This window comes from Pristiophorus japonicus, chromosome 1 (genome assembly GCF_044704955.1).
Source record: "Pristiophorus japonicus isolate sPriJap1 chromosome 1, sPriJap1.hap1, whole genome shotgun sequence".
NCBI classification, from domain to species: domain Eukaryota; kingdom Metazoa; phylum Chordata; class Chondrichthyes; family Pristiophoridae; genus Pristiophorus; species Pristiophorus japonicus.
In genome coordinates, this window is record NC_091977.1 from 514,093,018 (window position 1) to 514,112,894 (window position 19,877).

Sequence of the window (19,877 nt, forward strand, 5' to 3'; positions counted from 1 at the left end):
TCAAGGATACCCTCAAAGCCTTCTTGATAAAATGCAGCAACCCCACCGACACCTGGGAGTCCCTGGCTAGAGGCCGCCCTAAGTGGAGGAAGAGCATCCGGGATGGCGCTGAGCACCTCGAGTCTTGTCGCGAAGAGCATGCAGCAGAAGGAGCATGCAGCAAACCAGTCCCACTGACCCTTTCCTTCAACGACTGTCTGTCCCACCTGTGACAGAGATTGTCGTTCCCGTATTGGACTGTTCAGTCACCTAAGAACTCACTTTTCGAGTGGAAGCAAGTCTTCCTCGATTCCGAGGGACTGCCTATGATGATGATGATGATGACCAGATCTATCTAAAATAACTTGGCCCATCATCCCTTTTGTCTCTCTAATCTCCCCTATCTTCCACCCTACCACAGACCTTCCCTTTTGTTCTTTCCTCCCCTCCCTCTTTCAGTGCTCCTTAAGAATCTGTTCATTTTGAACATTTACCAGTTCTGACGAAGGGCCATTGACCTGAAACATTAATTCTGTTTCTCTCTCCATAGATGCTGCCTGACCTGCTGCGATTTCTAGCATTTTCTGTTTTTATGTCTAAAAAACTGGTTTCTATCAGTATCTCTAGAGATAGCTTAGTCTTCCGCCTGCCCATACAAACTAGCGATGCAGTCTTTCAATCACTGACAATTATGGTCTTTCTACTGTGACCACGGAATGTCCAATTCCACAATCAACCTAATGCCAAAGCACCTTAAGGAAAATACACATAAAATTCACAAAGCCACGCACGCACAGAGCCCTCAGAGGTCAATCATATAATTGCACCTAATTGGGGGCCCCAATTAAGTTCTTGGATTTTTTGTTTAACGTATGCAATGGATGTTGTGAAATTGTGGGATCTGGTTTATTTCAAGATTAGTCACCAATCTGGGACAAAGAAGATTGCCCATAAATGCAGATAATAAACTAGATAATACATGGATATATTAATAGAACAGAAACACATGCATTTATATAGCACCTTCTCATGTTTCTCAGGAATGTCTCAAACCATTTAATCTAATTACTGTGACGTGCAGTCATTATTGTTATGTGAGCAAACATGACAGCCATTTTGTAGACAGCAAAAACTGACAAAAACAACAACATGAATGACCAGTTCATCTTCATTTGACATTGGTCAATTAGCTTCGCTCTAAACAACAATTTGGGTGACATTGATGTCTTGATGTAGGTAAGAACAAACCAATAAATTTGAATTTATTTGGCACCTTAGGCACCTCATTACTTTTGGTGGATTACGTTTGAGGCTGTGGTTGTAGGCAAAAACAGCAGCCAATTTGTGCACTGCAATGTTGAACAAATATCAAATGAGTGACTGACCGGGTAATTTGTTTTTGATGGTAATGATTGAGATACCAAGACCAGGAAAACTCCCTACTCTTTTGTGTCTAAGTGAGCTGACAGTGGGAGAGGGGAATGTTAGCCAAGTGGCCCAATGGGTAGCACCCTTGCCTCTAAGTCAGATGGTTGTGGGTTCATAGTCCCACTCCAGAGACTTGAACACAAAAATCTAGGTTGACATTCCAGTGCAGTAATGAGGGAGTGCTACACTGTTGGAGGTGCCGTCTTTCAGATGAGATGTTAAACCGAAGCCCCATCTGCTCTCTCAGGTGGATGTAAAAGATCCCCATGTGCTATTTTGAAGAAGAGCAGTGGCATTATCCCTCAATCACCATAGCAAAAACAGGTTAACTGGTAATTATGACAGTGCTGTTGTGTAAATTTGCTGTGTGCAAATTGGCTGCCATATTTCCTACATTACAACAGTGACTACACTTCAAAAAGTGCTGTGGGACATCTGGTTGGCTATGAAAGGTGCTATATAAATGCAAGTCTGTTTCTTTTTGTGGGCTTCAGTTTCACATCTCATCTGAGAAACAGCGGCACCAATCAAACAGCGCTGTATTAAGTGTCCATTCAGATTATGTGCTCAGTCATGGAATGGGACTTGAGTCCATACTTTCTAACTCAGAAGTGAGAGTACAACCAACTGAGGTAAATTGACCCTGAGCTGCAGTGCTGCTAGGTTAGGTACCAAAGCTTAACTTATGCACAGTACATCCTGTATTACTCTTACATTACAGTACCACTGCTGATAATAGTCCTAACTTTAGTGGCAGTACTGAAGAGGCGATTTCTTTCAGTAATTCTGTGCTGTTATTTTTTTAATTAATACACGGGATGTGGGCGTTACTGGCTTAGCATTTATTATCCATCCCTAATTGCCCTTGAGAAGATGATGGTGAGCCGACTTTTTGAACTGCCGGATTCTTTGTGGTGAAGGTACTCCCACAGTGCTGTTAGGGAAGGAGTTCCAGGATTTTGACCCAACGACGATGAAGGAACGGCGATACATTTCCAAGTCAGGATGGTGTGGAACGTGGAGGGGAACTTGGAGGTGATGGTGTTACCATGTGCCTGATACCCTTGTCCTTCTAGGTGGTAGGCGTTGCAGGTTTAGGAGGTGCTGCCGAAGAAGCCTTGGCAAGTTGCTGCAGTGCATCTTGTAGATGGTACACACTGCAGCCATGGTACATCGGTGGAGGGAGTGAATGTTTACAGTGATGGATGGGATACCAATCAGCTACAGTTTTTCTTCTGGTTAAGGACATGGTATGTGTATAGTTGGCCCGGACAGCGATAAGATTTTTCAATTGTTGATCTGTATGGACCTTCCCCAGCCATCGGTGGAAGATTTGCTAGCCAGAAAATAAAGTTGCAAATCTTAACCTTTTCTCATCCCTGACTTTTCTCATGTTCTTTAACTGCCGATGTATATAATCTTGTGTCTGTGCAGTTGTGGCACCCATGTCTCTGGAGAAACTAGTAGTGACTACACTCCAAAAGTACTTCATTGGCTGTAAAGCACTTTGAGACATCGGGTGGTTGAGAAAGAAAGAAAGGAAGGAAGGAAGGAAGGAAGGAAGGAAAGACTTGGATTTATATAGCGTCTTTCATGACCACCGGACAGCTCAAAACACTTTACAGCCAATGAAGTACTGTTGGAGTGTCGTCACTATTATAATATAGCGTTATATAAATCCAAGTCTTTCTTTTCTTTTTATTGGAATCCTAGGGCAGGAGAGAAACAGTGTTGCTGTATAAAGGGAGCATTATATCTCATTTATGCTCAGAGCCACATTTAGAGTTATTCACATATATACTACAGTCTGTTGCTTCACAAACAGGAGGGGGGTGGGGAGGCGGAAACAGAGCAATGACAACAAAAAAAAACCTGTCACAAGAGTAGTCACCTCCCGATCTGTCTGTTTGAACACAATTGACTTTCTGTGGCTTATCTCCCCATGTGCATACTTCTAAAGTTGACTTGAAAAGAATGGAGGCGGGGGAGGGGCAGCGGCGGGGGAAGTAAGTTGGAATCTCATACCTAAAACTAAAAATTTGAACCTAGGAACTCAGCCACGGAGGCTTTGCTGTATGAACTAGATTGGTTCAGCTCAAGAGACAATTCCTGCGGCGAAGAACATGGGGTTTTAGACGTTCTCGGCTTTCTATCTGCGGCAGCTGAGAGGAGAATTATTTTAATAAAGCAACAGACATGCTAAATGTTCAGCTTTGGTTGATTTATTTGTTTGAAAGTCAACAAAATGAAGGAATCCTTTCAACTCTGACTTGAACGGTACTGAGGTCAGTGCATTCCCAGACATGAACCTTGGAGTTGAGAGGATGGACCTCGGCCAGCAATGCAGACATTAACAGATGTTACAGCCACACACTGTTCAACATTTAGCATGTCTGTTGCATTATTAAAATAATTCTCCTTTCGGCTGCCGCAGATAGAAAGCCGAGACCGTCGAAAACCCATGTTCTTCGCCGCAGGAACTGTCTCTTGAGCTGAACCAATCTAGTTCATACAGCAAAGCCTCCGTGGCTGAGTGTCTAGGTTCAGGTTTTTAGTTTTAGGTATGAGATTCCAACTTACTTCCCCCCCCTCCCATTTTATCATTTACTGCAACTCTAGGTCACCTTAATTCAACTTGCGTTAGGGAAATGTATTCAAGGGAAAAGAGCTGAAGAGGTTGCCTACTAACTGAATCGTTCCACACACATCTCATATCTCTATTATGCCACATTTCTTAGACAATTTTTCTTGTATCATAACAAACCAAAAGACTTGCATTTGTATAGCGCCCTTCACGGCTTCAGGACAGCCAATGATTTACTTTTGCCGTGTGGTCATTGTTGTAATTTTACTGTTGGTAATATTTATAAATCATAACAACAACAACAACTTGTCTTTATATAGCACATTTAACATTGTAAAATGTCCCAAGGTGCTTCACAGGAGTATTGTGAGATAAAAAATTTGACACCGAGCCGCATAAGTAGAAATTAGCGCAGGTGGCCAAAAGCTTGATCAAAGAGGTAGGTTTTAAGGAGCGTCTTGAAAGAGGAAAGAGAGGTACAGAGGCGGAGAGGTTTGGGCCGGGAGTTCCAGAGGTTGGGGCCTAGGCAACAGAAGGCACGGCCACCAATTGTTGACCGATTATTATCAGGGTGCTCAAGAGGGCAGAATTCGAGGAGCGCAGATATCACGGGGGTGTTGGAGAGTTGGAGGAGATTACAGAAGTAGGGAGGGGCGAGGCCATGCAGGGATTTGAAAACAAGGAGGAGCATTTTAAAATCATAGATGAAGTGTTAAGTAGCAGCAGGTTTTATTGCAAAGTGCTGCAGTACAGAGAGACCTGGGGGTCCTTGTGCACGAAACACAAAAAGTGAATATGCAGTTACAGCAAGTAATCAGGAAGGCAAATGGAATGTTGGCCTTTATTGCCAGGGGGATAGAGTATAAAAGCAGAGAAGTCCTGCTACAACTGTACAGGGTATTGGTGAGGCCACTCCTGGAGTACTGCATACAGTTTTGGTCTCCGTATTTAAAGCAGGATATAATTGCATTGCAGGTTGTTCAGAGAAGGTTCACTAGGTTGATTCCGGAGATGAGGGGGTTGAATTATGAAGATAGGTTGAGTAGGTTGGGCCTATACTCATTGGAGTTCAGAAGAATGAGAGGTGATCTTATTGAAACATAAGATAATGAGGGGGCTCGACAAGGTGGATGCAGAGAGGATATTTCCACTCATAGGGGAAACTTAAACTAGAGGGATTTTAGAATAAGGAACCGCCCATTTCAAACTGAGATGAGGAGAAATTTCTTCTCTCAGAGGGTTGCAAATCTATGGAATTCTATGCCCCAGAGAGCTGTGGAGACTGGATCATTGAATATATTTAAGGTAGGGATAGATAGATTTTTGAGCGATAAGGGAGTAAAGGATTATGAGGAGCGGGCAGGGAAATGGAGCTGAATCCATGATCAGATCAGCCATGATCTTATTGAACGGCAGAGCAGGCTCGAGGGGCCAAATGGCCTACTCCTGCTCCTATTTCTTATGTTCTTTTGTTCTTATAACACAGGGTGCAGCCTACAAGAGAAGAACAGATCTCCTTAACGTAAAAATTCCACAATGCGAATGACTCAATAGTTGGGGAACCACTGGCACCGTAGCACCATGGTTCCTGAATGTGCCATTGATTAAGGGAGCCACTATCGGGAAGATAAATACCAGGGGCCAGTGCCCACATTTACACTCGTGAAGCAACTGAAGAGGTCTCCATATTCATTGCAGAGCCCAGCATGAGTGGCAAAAACAAAATGGGAAGTGCGGTACATAGAAGTTGCCTTCCCTACCAGAAAAGAAAGACTTGCATTTATATAGCGCCTTTCACGACCATCGGACGTCTCAAAGCATTCAACAGCCAATGAAGTACATTTTGAAGTGTAGTCACTGTTTTAATGTGGGAAACGCGGCAGCCAACTTGCGCACAGCAAGCTCCCACAGACAGAAATGTGATAATGGCCAGATCATCTGTTTTTGTTATGTTGATTGAGAGATAAATATTGGCCAGGACACCGAGGATAACTCCCCTACCCTTCTTTGAAATAGTGCCATGGGATCTTTTACGTCCACCTGAGAGAGCAGATGGGACCTCGGTTTAATGTCTCATCTGAAAGACAGCACCTCCGACAGTACAGCATTCCCTCAGCACTGCACTGGAGTGTCAGCCTAGATTTATGTCCTCAAGTCCCTGGAGAACCCACAACCTTCTAACCCAGAGGCGAATGTGCTACCCACTGAGCCACAGCTTCGCTAGCCAGTAACAATTGGAATATGTCATGGTAAAATGTGTGGCACTATTCCAATCTTGTTGAAATAGCCACCAAATATGGCCCTGTAAAAGTTTTGCGGGTTGCAGTGAATTTGCATGGATGCATATACCGAGGTGAAATCTTGACCCTTGACCTTCGACCTGTGAAAGCTACAATTCTCTAATGTGCAGCTCCATATCCTGTCACTCTAGTTTACACATGCTGAAGTCATGAAATATTATTGCACCAAATGCCTTCTTCACGGAAAAAGCAAGTAATAGCACCAACTAGTTCAACTACTGCTACTGGAAGTGTAAATAATTTCTAGCGAATGAGAATGTCAACCTTAATATGATATCCAGACACACATGGAAAATTGGATTTTTGCCTTATTCTATTGTCAGTGTTGTGTGGAAATTCTTACCGAGGTTTTGTGTCAACTCACTGTGTCAGATTTCCTTGGTTTCTAACAGGCTTTACATACGGCAACCTGTATTTAAATACTGCTTCTTCTGTAAAAGAAACTTTGTAGACTGCTGACATACACAGGAGTACTTGCACTTAACAAGACACTAAGCAGGACAAAGGAGGTAATTGAGGCATTAATTCAGACCTACAGTCAATTAGACTGCATCATCATCATAGGCAGTCCCTCGAAATCGAGGAAGACTTGCTTCCACTCTAAAAGTGAGTTCTCAGGTGACTGAACAGTCCAATACAGGAATTACAGTCTCTGTGGACAGATAGTGGTTGAAGGAAAGGGTGGGTGGGGAATCTGGTTTGTCGCACGCTCCTTCCGCTGCCTGCGCTTGTTTTCTGCGTGCCTTTGGCGAAGAGACTCGAGGTGTTCAGCGCCCTCCCAGATGCTCTTCCTCCACTTAGGGCAGTCTTTAGCCAGGGACTCCCAGGTGTCGGTGGGGTTGTTGCACTTTATCAAGGAGGTTTTGAGGGTGTCCTTGAAACGTTTCCTCTGCCCATCTGGGGATCGCCAGTCGTGTAGGATTTCCAAGTAGAGCGCTTGCTTTGGGAGTCTTGTGTCGGGCATGCGGGCAATGTACTGCCTGAAAGAGTGGTGGAAGCAGATTCAATAGTAACTTTCAAAAGGAAATTGGATATATACTCGAAGAGGCTATGGGGAAAGTGCAGGTGAGTGGACTAATTTGATGGCTCTTTGAAAGGCAGCTCAAGCACGATGGGCCGAATGGCTTCTTTCTGTGCTGTAACATTCTACGAATCTAAAAGGAGGGCGGTAGCAAGGGACTAACTGTAGCTCCACAGAGGGTGGCCCGGGTAAGATCAGCTAACTCGACACAGGCTCGGAATTAAACCTGAGACCTTCCTATTCTGTACGCTTAAGGAGCGCATGTGTACTTGGCCACAAGGGAGCAGATTTTACATGGCAATCTGGGCTAGACATTTTTATTGAACCCTGCGAGGAAGAGTCAAGGCAGGGATTCAAAATGCTATGCAAGAATTCCAATCCAGCACTAAGATTGAAATGAAGTAAAATCCCCAGCAAGTATAATTCTCGGTGCTCTAAGAGACCCTTTACAAACCTGGACATCTGCTCAGCTAATCTAAAGATCTGGAGACGAGGTTAATAATGTAGACTATCCAGCTGTAGGCTGGTGAAGGCGTGTGATACACTGTCATGTCTTGTTTAAAATAACAATGTACTGATGGACACCACTTCACAAATCAACCATTAGACAATGGAAACAGATTAATTTGTAAAAAAATGAATGCTCACAGTCTATTCATTGCACAGGACTGTGAAGGAATCAGTGTCGAATAAGACATTTAGGTATTTGAACAGCGTTTACTCAAACTATTGTTATCTGTGACTAATTATCTTTAAAAAGAATATAAATGAGTAACTGTGACTCTCTCATACAGGTTGGAAAGCCTAAGCAAGTGCAAGTATACATCCATTATTACTCAAATAGCAATTCTGTTTCTCCCGAGCAAACTGGGAGGGAAAATAATTTGAATGTTACGCGCAACAATTTTTTTCTTTTGATGGAGATATTGTTGTGCTAAGTTATACAGACTGGGGAGGTGCTGAGTTTTATCCATGATTTGTACTGATTTTTTTAAAGCAGCCATCATACTGGTGAGGATACCACATTTAGCCTTAATGTTCTTGAGGGAAAGAGATCGGTCGAGCTTCATGTTTCTGATCACTATCCAGTGATGAGCAGCATCAGGCTCAATGTTGATGCCCCTAACAGATGAGCAGTTTGCTTAGACTGTCTAGGCTTGAAGGTGAAGAACTTTATGGTATCAGACGGCCATCTAGGGTTGCCAATCCTCCAGAATTGTCCAAGGAATTGGAGACAGGCTCAAATTTTGTATTCATTGGATGTGAACATCACTGGCAAGGCCAGCATTTATTGCCCATCCCTAATTGCCCTTGAGAAGGTGGTGGTGAGCTGCCTTCTTGAACCGCTGTAGTCCTTGTGGTGAAGGTACTCCCACAGTGCTGTTGGGAAAGGAGTTTCAGGATTTTAACCCAGCGACAATGAAGGAACGACAATATATTTCCAAGTCAGGATGGTGTGTGATTTGAAGCAGAAATTAGAGGTGGTGGTGTTTCCATGTGCCTGCTGCCCTAATCCTTCTAGGTGGTAGAGTTCGCAGGTTTGGGAGGTGCTGTGGAAGAAGCCTTGGCGAGTTGCTGCAGTGCATCTTGTAGATGGTGCACACTGCAGTCACGTAGCTCCGGAGTGAATGTTTAAGCTGGTGGATGGGGTGCCAAACGAGCAATCAATTATGACGCCCTTCACAGTTGAACAGCTGACTGACGCTGTCGAGGCTTACAGGTAAATAAGGTTAACGTATCGGAGGATCACCTATGGTTTGCTGGAATGAAAGATTAATCTCCTGGCAGCTGTGAGCAACCCAGGAGAAAAATTATTGGGGCATTAACTTTATTCATTATAAAAGTTTTGGAGATGGGAACAAGGACCGTTTAACTGGGTGTGGTGGGGTGGTTGGTGACCAAATGCTGAAGCATTTTGAAACTTTTATGTGTTGCAGACTCATCGTTATAGAACCAAATCGTGATAAAAATAGCATAATAGCTTGACTCGATAGACAACAGAAGCATAGTTTATTGTTGGTCAAGCAAGGCTGTGTCATCTCACCAACGCTCTTCTCGACCTTCCTTACTGCAGAGCTCCATCTCACCCTCAGTACGCTCCCCGCTGGAGTGGAGCTAATCTACAGAACAAACAGGAAACTTTTCAACCTCCGCCGCCTCCAGTGCAGACCCAAAGTCGTCCCATCCTCTGTCATCGAATTACAGTGCACAGACGATGCTTGCGTCTGCGTACACTCGGAGGCCGAACTCCAAGCCATCGTCAACACCTTCCCAGAAGCATACGAGAGCATGGGCCTTATACTAAACATCTGTAAGAGAAAGGTCCTCTATCAACCTGCCCCCACCACAAAGTACTACCCCCGGTTATGAAAATCCACGACAAGGCCTTGGACAATGTGAACTATTTTCCATACCTCGGGAGCCTACTGTCAACAAGGGCAGCCGTCGATGATGAGATCCAACACCACCTTCAGTGTGCCAGTGCAGCCTTCGGTCGCCTGAGGAAGAGAGTGTTTGAAGACCAGGACCTCAAACCCGGCACCAAGCTCATGGTCTACAGAGCAGTAGTGATACCCGCCCTCCTATATACTTCAGAAACATGGACTATGTACAGCAGGCACCTCAAAACACTGAAGAAGTACCACCAACGCTGCGTCTGCAAAATCCTGAAAATCGATTGGCAGGATAGGCACACCAACGTTAGTGTTGTCGCTCAGGCCAACATCCCCAGTATCGAAGCATTGACCACGCTCGATCAGCTCCAATGGACGGGTCACATTGTCCGCATGCCCGATACGAGACTCCCAAAACAAGTGCTCTACTCCAAGCTCCGACACAGCAAGCGAGCCCCAGGTGGGCAGAGGAAATGCTTCAAGGACACCCTCAAAGCTTCCTTGAAAAAGTGCAACATTCCCACCTGGGAATCCCTGGCCCAAGACCGCTCAAAGTGGAGGAGAAGCAGGCGGCAAACACCTCAAGTCTCTTCACCAGGAGCAAGCGGAGGCCAAACACAAACAGCGGAAGGAGCACACAATAACCCAAGCACCGCAACCACCCGTCCCTTCAACTAATGTCCCCTCAAACACCCTCTGCCCCACTTGTGACAGAGACTGTAGGTCCCGCATCAGACTCATCAGTCACCTGAGAACTCATTCTTAGTGTGGAAGCAATTCATCCTCGACTCCGAGGGACGGCCTAAGAAGAAGTTTATTGTGAGTAAAATCTTAACTGTGCATGATATTTGTAAAATAACATTTGAATTAAAATAATTACAATAGAATCAGAGAACAATATTCTTTTAATTTTATTCATTTTCAGTGTCATGGGATTAATTCTATGTGCTTGATTTACAAGTTCTGTTTCCATGACAGATGTGTACACATTATGACAGAATCAGTCTCACTTGGGGTGCTTTATTCCAGTATGTTATCCATGGAATAACACATTAAACCAAAGAACTCGACATAGCACAAACTGCCTCCCCATGGATTCTTTGTCATCCACAATTAACAGACAACAACAACAACAACAACTTGTATTTATGTAGCGCCTTTAACGTGGTGAAACGTCCCAAGGCGCTTCATGGGAGTATTATGAGATAAAAAATTTGACATCGAGCTGCATAAGCAGAAATTAGCGCAGACCAAAAGCTTATTCAAAGAGGTAGGTTTTAAGGAGTGTCTTGAAGGAGGAAAGAGAGGCAGAGAGGTTTAGGGAGGGAGTTCCAGAGCTTAGGGCCTAGGCAACAGAAGGCACGGCCACCAATGTTTGAGCGATCAAGAGGGCAGAATTAGAGGAGCGCAAATAACTCGGGGGTTTTGTGGGGTTGGAGGAGATTACAGAAATAGGGAGGGGCGAGGCCATGGAGGGATTTGAAAATAAGGATGAGAATTTTGAAATCGAGGCGTTGCATAACCGGAAGCCAATGTCAGTCAGCGAGCACAGATGGGATGGATGAACGGGACTTGGTGCGAGTTAGGACACGGGCAGCTGAGTTTTGGATCACCTCTAGTTAACGTAGGGTAGAATGTGGGAGGCCAGCCAGGAGTGCATTGGAATAGTCAAGTCTGAGGTAACAAAGGCATGGATGACGGCTTTAGCAGTGGATGAGGCAAGGGGGGAGTTGGGCAATGTTATGGAGGTGGCAATAGGCGGTCTTAGTTATGCTGCGGACATGTAGCCAAAAGCTAATTTCAGAGTCAAATATGACATAGAAACATAGAAACATAGAAAATAGGTGCAGGAGTAGGCCATTCGGCCCTTCTAGCCTGCACCGCCATTCAATGAGTTCATGGCTGAACATTCAACTTCAGTACCCCATTCCTGCTTTCTCGCCATACCCCTTGATCCCCCTAGCAATAAGGACCTCATCTAACTCCTTTTTGAATATATTTAGTGAATTGGCCTCAACAACTTTCTGTGGTAGAGAATTCCACAGGTTCACCACTCTCTGGGTGAAGAAGTTCCTCCGCATCTCGGTCCTAAATGGCTTACCCCTTATCCTTAGACTGTGACCCCTGGTTCTGGACTTCCCCAACATTGGGAACATTCTTCCTGCATCTAACCTGTCTAACCCCGTCAGAATTTTATATGTTTCTATGAGGTCCCCTCTCATTCTTCTGAACTCCAGTGAATACAAGCCCAGTTGATCCAGTCTTTCTTGATAGGTCAGTCCCGCCATCCCGGGAATCAGTCTGGTGAACCTTCGCTGCACTCCCTCAATAGCAAGAATGTCCTTCCTCAGGTTAGGAGACCAAAACTGTACACAATACTCCAGGTGTGGCCTCACCAATGCCCTGTACAACTGTAGCAACACCTCCCTGCCCCTGTACTCAAATCCCCTCGCTATGAAGGCCAACATGCCATTTGCTTTCTTAACCGCCTGCTGCACCTGCATGCCAACCTTCAATGACTGATGTACCATGACACCCAGGTCTCTTTGCACCTCCCCTTTTCCTAATCTGTCACCATTCAGATAATAGTCTGTCTCTCTGTTTTTACCACCAAAGTGGATAACCTCACATTTATCCACATTATACTTCATCTGCCATGCATTTGCCCACTCACCTAACCTGTCCAAGTCGCTCTGCAGCCTCACAGCATCCTCCTCGCAGCTCACACTGCCACCCAACTTAGTGTCATCCGCAAATTTGGAGATACTACATTTAATCCCCTCATCTAAATCATTAATGTACAGTGTAAACATTGCAAATAGCCTGGTTCAGTCTCAGACAGATGTTGGGGAGAGGGTCGGAGTTAGTGGTTAGGGAACGGAGTTTGTGGCAGGGACCAAAATCAATGGCTTCGGTCTTTCCAATATTCATTAATTGATCTTATCCAATGAGGGAATAAGGAGTTATGGGGAGCGGGCAGAGAAGTGGAGCTGAGTCCATGATCGGATCAGCCATGATCGTATTGAATGGCGGAGCAGGCTCGAGGGGCCGTATAGACTACTTCTACTCCTATTTCTTATGTGCTTATGTTCATTTGGAGGAAATTTCTGCTCATCCGGAACTGGATATCGGACAAGCAGTCTGACAATGTAGAGACCATGGAGGGGTCAAGAGAAATGGTTGGGAAGGAGTTAAACTAATATGGCAGGGGGATGGGAACCAATGCAGGGAGACAGAGGGAAACAAAATGGAGACAAAAGCAAAAGACAGAAAGGAGATGAGTAAAAGTGAAGGGCAGAGAAACCCAAGTCAAAAAACAAAAATACAGCAAAATTCTAAAGGGTCAAAATGTAATAAAAAGGCAAGCATGAAAGCTCGGTGCCTCAACGCGAGGAGTATTCGGAGAGGGCTCTGAGCTAGTCAGAGTGGGTGAGAGCTCAGATGAACAGGACCCCAAGAAAGAATGCAAAAGGCAGGAGGCAACAGAACAAAGTAGTACTGGGGTAAGTGTAAACCACAAGGTGATAGGAAGGGACAATATGTATGAATATAAAGGGGTTGCAGGAGGGGTCAAAACTAAAAATCATGGTTTAAAAACTAGTATTAAAACACTCTACCTAAACATACGCAGCATTCGAAATAAAGTAAACAAGTTGACGGCACACATCATTACAAATGGGTATGATTTGGTGGCCATTACAGAAACGTGGTTGCAGGGTGGCCAAGACTAGGAATTAAACATACAGGGATGTCTGACAATTCGGAAAGATAGACAAGAAGGGAAAGGAGGTGGGGTAGCTCTGTTAATAAAGGATGATATCAGGGCAGTTGTGAGAGACGATATTGGCTCTAATGAACAAAATGTTGAATCATTGTGGGTGGAGATTAGAGATAGTAAGGGGAAAAAGTCACTGGTGGGCGTAGTTTATAGGCCCCCAAATATTAACTTCACGGTGGGGTGGGCAATAATCAAGGGAATAATGGAAGCATGTGAAAAAGGAACGGCAGTAATCATGGGGGATTTTAACCTGCATATCGATTGGTCAAATCAAATCGCACGGGGTAGCCTTGAGGAGGAATTCATAGAATGCATATGGGATTATTTCTCAGAACAGTATGTTACAGAACCTACAAGGGAGCAAGCTATCTTAGATCTGGTCCTGTGTAATGAGACAGGAATAATAAACGATCTCCTAGTAAAAGATCCTCTCGGAATGAGTGATCAGAGTATGATTGAATTTGTAATACAGATTGAGGGTAAGGAAGTAGTGTCTCAAATGTAGGTACTATGCTTAAACAAAGGAGACTACAGTGGGATGAGGGCAGAGTTGGCTAAAGTAGACTGGAAACACAGACTAAACGGTGGCACAATTGAGGAACAGTGGAGGACTTTTAAGGAGCTCTTTCATAGTGCTCAACAAAAATATATTCCAGTGAAAAAGAAGGGTGGTAAGAGAAGGGATAACCAGCCATGGATAACCAAGGAAATAAAGGAGAGTATCAAATTAAAAACCAATGCGTATAAAGTGGCCAAGGTTAGTAGGAAACTAGAAGATTGGGAAAATTTTAAACGACAGCAAAGAATGACTAAGAAAGCAATAAAAAAAGGAAAGATAGATTACGAAAGTAAACTTGCGCAAAACATAAAAACAGATAGTAAAAGCTTTTACCAATAGATAAAATGGAAAAGAGTGACTAAAGTAAATGTTGGTCCCTTAGAAGATGAGAAGGGAGATTTAATAATGGGAAATGTGGAAATGGCTGAGACCTTAAACAATTATTTTGCTTCGGTCTTCACAATGGAAGACACAAAAACCATGCCAAAAATTGCTGGTCACAGGAATGTGGGAAGGGAGGACCTTGAGACAATCACTATCACTGGGGGGGTAGTGCTGGACAGGCTAATGGTACTCAAGTAGACAAGTCCCCTGGTCCGGATGAAATGCATCCCAGGGTATTAAAAGAGATGGCGGAAGTTATAGCAGATGCATTCGTTATAATCTATCAAAATTCTCTGGACTCTGGGGAGGTATCAGCGGATTGGAAATCAGCTAATGTAACGCCTCTGTTTAAAAAAGGGGGCAGACAAAAGGCAGGTAACTATAGGCCAGTTAGTTTAACATCTGTAGTGGGGAAAATGCTTGAAGCTATCATTAAGGAAGAAATAGCGGGACATCTAGATAGGAATAGTGCAATCAAGCAGACGCAACATGGATTCATGAAGGGGAAATCATGTTTAACTAATTTACTGGAAATCTTTGAGGATATAACGAGCATGGTGGATAGAGGTGTACCGATGGATGTGATATATTTAGATTTCCAAAAGGCATTCGATAAATTGCCACACAAAAGGTTACTGCAGAAGATAAAGGTACGCGGAGTCAGAGGTAATGTATTAGCATGGATCAAGAATTGGCTGGCTAACATAAAGCAGAGAGTCGCGTTAAATGGGTCCTTTTTGGGTTGGAAATCGGTAGTTAGTGGTGTGCCACAGGGATCGGTGCTGGGACCACAACTGTTTACAATATACATAGATGACCTGGAGGAGGGGACAGAGTGTAGTGTAACAAAATTTGCAGATGACACAAAGATTAGTGGGAAAGCAGGTTGTGTAGAGGACACAGAGAGGCTGCAAAGAGATATGGATAGGTTAAGCGAATGGGCTAAGGTTTGGCAGATGGAATACAATGTCGGAAAAAGTGAGGTCATCCACCTTGGAAAAAAAAAACAGTAAAAGGAAATATTATTTGAATGGGGAGAAATTACAACATGCTGCGGTGCAGAGGGACCTGGGGGTCCTTGTGCATGAATCCCAAAAAGTTAGTTTGCAGGTGCAGCAGGTAATCAGGAAGGCGAATGGAATGTTGGCCTTCATTGCGAGAGGGATGGAGTACAAAAGCAGGGAGGTCCTGCTGCAACTGTACAGGGTATTGGTGATGCCACACCTGGAGTACTGCGTGCAGTTTTGGTCACCTTACTTAAGGAAGGATATACTAGCTTGGAGTGATTACAGAGGCGATTCACTAGGCTGATTCCGGAGATGAGAGGGTTACCTTATGATGATAGATTGAGTAGACTGGGTCTTTACTCGTTGGAGTTCAGAAGGATGAGGGGTGATCTTATAGAAACATTTAAAATAATGAAAGGGATAGACAAGATAGAGGCAGAGAGGTTGTTTCCACTGGTCGGGGAGACTAGAACTAGGGGGCACAGCCTCAAAATACGGGGGAGCCAATTTAAAACCAAGTTGAGAAGGAATTTCTTCTCCCAGAGAGTTGTGAATCTGTGGAATTCTCTGCCCAAGGAAGCAGTTGAGGCTAGCTCATTGAATGTATTCAAATCACAGATAGATAGATTTTTAAGCAATAAGGGAATTAAGGGTTGCGGGGAGCGGGCGGGTAAGTGGAGCTGAGTCCACGGCCAGATCAGCCATGATCTTGTTGAATGGCGGAGCAGGCTCGAGGGGCTAGATGGCCTACTCCTGTTCCTAATTCTTATGTTCTTATGTAATGAGGTAGAGCTGGGTGTCATCAGTGTACATATGGAAACTGACTCTGTGTTTTCGGATGATATCGCCAAGGGGCAACAAGTAGATGAGAAACAGGAGGGGGCAGAGGATAAATCCTTGGGGGACACCAGATGTAACGATGCGGGAGTGGGACGAGAAACCATTACGCGTGATTCTCTGGCTAAGTTGCAGAGGAGATGTGGCAGGGGTCTGTCAGTCCTTTTACATTAATGTTGTGGGGTCTCTGGATTGAGCGGATGAATCTCAACCAAGATCTAAAACTTAAAGATATTTTGTAGGCAAGGCATGATGCGCTGAACGTGTTACATGTGAAGCTATAGTGTGAGACCCCACAACAGTTGGGTTGTTCTTAGAAACGAATCAATCTTTTGGTTGAGTTAAATGGATCCATTTGTTTGCTTCTATCATGTAACTTGACTTTGAGCCTCGCTTTCTTAAGCTGATACCTTTTTTTTCAGCATTGAATCTTCTGCACCCTCATTTTAACCAACTCAGTTCACTCAGAGGATTCTATAACTTGGGGGACAGATAGCATCCTTTGTCAGCATGGGCGACTTTAATCTACATATAAGGCAAACATTTGAAGATCACATGGATGAACTTCAACAATTGTACATCCCTGTCTGGAGTAAAAATAAGACGAGGAAGGTGGCTCAACCGTCGCTAACAAGGGAAATTAAGGATAGTTTTAAATCCAAGGAGGCGGCATATAAATTGGCCAGAAAAAGCAGCAAACCTGAGGACTGGGAAAAATTTAGAATTCAGCAGAGGAGGACAAAGGGTTTAATTAGGAGGTGGGAAATAGAGTATGAGAGGAAGCTTGCCGGGAACATAAAAACCGACTGCAAAAGCTTTTATAGATATCTGAAGAGAAAAAGATTAGTGAAGACTAATGTAGGTCCCTTGCAGTCAGATTCAGATGAATTTATAATGGGGAACAAAGAAGTGGCAGACCAGTTGAACAAATACTTTGGTTCTGTCTTCACGAAGGAAGACACAAATAACCTTCCGGAAGTACTGGGGGACCGAGGGTCTAATGAGAAGGAGGAACTGGAAGGGTATCCTTATTAGGCGGGAAATTGTATTTTGGAAATTGATGGGATTGAAAGCCAATAAATCCCCGGGGCCTGATAGTCTGCATCCCAGATTACTTAAGGAAGTGGCCGAGAAATAGTGGATGTATTGGTGATCATTTTCCAACAGTCTATCGACTCTGGATCAGTTCCTATGGACTGGACGGTAGCTAATGTAACACCACTTTTTTAAAAAAGTGGGAGAGAGAAAACAGATAATTATAGACTGGTTAGCCTGACATCGGTAGTGGGGAAAATGTTGGAATCAATTATTAAAGATGAAATAACAGCGCAATTGGAAAGCAGTGACAGGATCGGTCCAAGTCAGCATGGATTTATGAAAGGGAAAGCATGCTTGACAAATCTTCTAGAATTTTTTGAGGATGTAACTAGTAGAGTGGACAAGGGAGAACTAGTGGATGTGGTGTATTTGGACTTTCAAAAGGCTTTTGACATGGTTCCACACAAGAGATTGGTGTGCAAAATTAAAGCACATTTTATTGGGGGTAATGTACTGACGTGGATAGAGAACTGGTTGGCAGACAGGAAGCAGAGAGTTGGGATAAACGGGTCCTTTTCAGAATGGCAGACTAGTGGGGTGCCGCAGGGCTCAGTGCTGGGACCCCAGCTATTTACAATATATATTAATGATTTAGATGAAGGAATTGAGTGTGATATCTCCAAGTTTGCAGATGACACTAAACTGGGTGGCAGTGTGAGCTGTGAGAAGGACGCTAAGAGGCTGCGGAGTGACTTGGACAGGTTAGGTGAATGGGCAAATGCATGGCAGATGCAGTATAATGTGGATAAATGTGAGGCTATCCACTTTGGTAGCAAAAATAGGAAGGCAGAATATTATCTGAATGGCGGCAGATTAGGAAAAGGGGAGGTGCAACGAGACCTGGGTGTCATGGTACATCAGTCATTGAAAGTTGGCATGCAGGTATAGCAGGCGGTGAAGAAGGAAAATGGTATGTTGGCCTTCATAGCAAGGAGATTTGAGTATAGGAGCAGGGAGGTCTTACTGCAGTTGTACAGGGCCTTGGTGAGGCCTCGCCTGGAATATTGTGTTCAGTTTTCGTCTCCTAATCTGAGGAAGGACGTTCTTGTTATTGAGGGAGTGCAGCAAAGGTTCACCAGACTGATTCCTGGGATGGCTGGACTGACATATGAGGAGAGACTGGGCCTTTATTTACTGGAGTTTAGAAGGATGAGAGGGGATCTCTTAAAAACATATACAATTCTGACGGGACTGGACAGGTTAGATGCAGGAAGAATGTTCCCGATGTTGGAGAAGTCCAGAACCAGAGGTCACAGTCTAAGGATAAGTGGTAAGCCATTTAGGACTGAGATGAGGAGAAACCTCTTCACTCAGAGAGTTGTTAACCTGTGGAATTCCCTGCCGCAGAGGGTTGTTGATGCCAGTTCATTGGATATATTCAAGAGGGAGTTAGATATGGCCCTTAGGGCTAAAGGGATCAAGGGGTATGGAGAGAAAGCAGGAAAGGGGTACTGAGGTGGATGATCAGCCATGATTTTACTGAATGGTGGTGCAGGCTCGAAGGGCTGAATGGCCTATTCCTGCACCTGTTTTCTATCTTTTTATGTTTCCATGAAAGTTCTACATGGTATGTTGCCTACCTGGTGCCAGGGTGAGGGACGTCTTGAATCGGCTTGAAAAGATTTTGGAGAGTGAGGGGAAGTATCCAGTCATTGTGGTCCATGTTGGGACCAACAGCCTAGGGAAGAGTGGTCAAGACATCCTGTTTGTGGCGTACAGGAGCTAGGAGGTAAATTAAAGAACGGGACCTCACGGGTTATAATCTCTGGATTATTACCTGAGCCACATGCAAATTGGCATAGGGATAATCTGATTTGGGAAGTGAGCACGTGGCTAAAGGAGTGGCGTGGGAAAGAGGGGTTCCGTTTCATGGGGCACTGGCACCAGTATTGGTTGAGGAAGGAACTTTTGGGATGGGCTCCACCTGAACTGGTCTGGGACCAGGGTCCTAGCGGAAAAGATAAATAGGGGGTCACAAGGGCTGGATGTTTGGTTGCCTAATGCCTCAGTTAGCGGTCAGAGGGGGTGTTAATGGAGTGTAAGATGTTATCAACCAAGAGTGCAGCTTTTAGCGCCCCGACCAAAAATTCATTAAGGCTGACTGGGGCGCAAAGCAGTAATGCCTGGGTGGTGACGATCAGCACAGATCCTGGCAAATGGGAAAGATGCAAAAAACAGCAAAGAGTCAAAAAGGGAGTATGAAAAGAAATTTGCAAGGTATAGCAAAATCAATGCAAAGAATTTTTACAATTACATTAGAAAAAAGAGGGTAGTCAAGAGCAATGTTGGCCCCTTAAAATCTGAAAGCGGTGATATTATCAATGATAATAAGGAAATTGTAGACACGTTAATAATTAATTTGCGCCAGTAGAAGAAGACGATAGCATGCCGGAAATCCCAAGGACAGGCACTCAATCAAATTAACGTAAGCAAAATAACAATGATGAAGAAAATAATGGCACCAAAGGGTGACAAATCCCCAGGGCCAGATGGTTTCCATCCCAGGGAT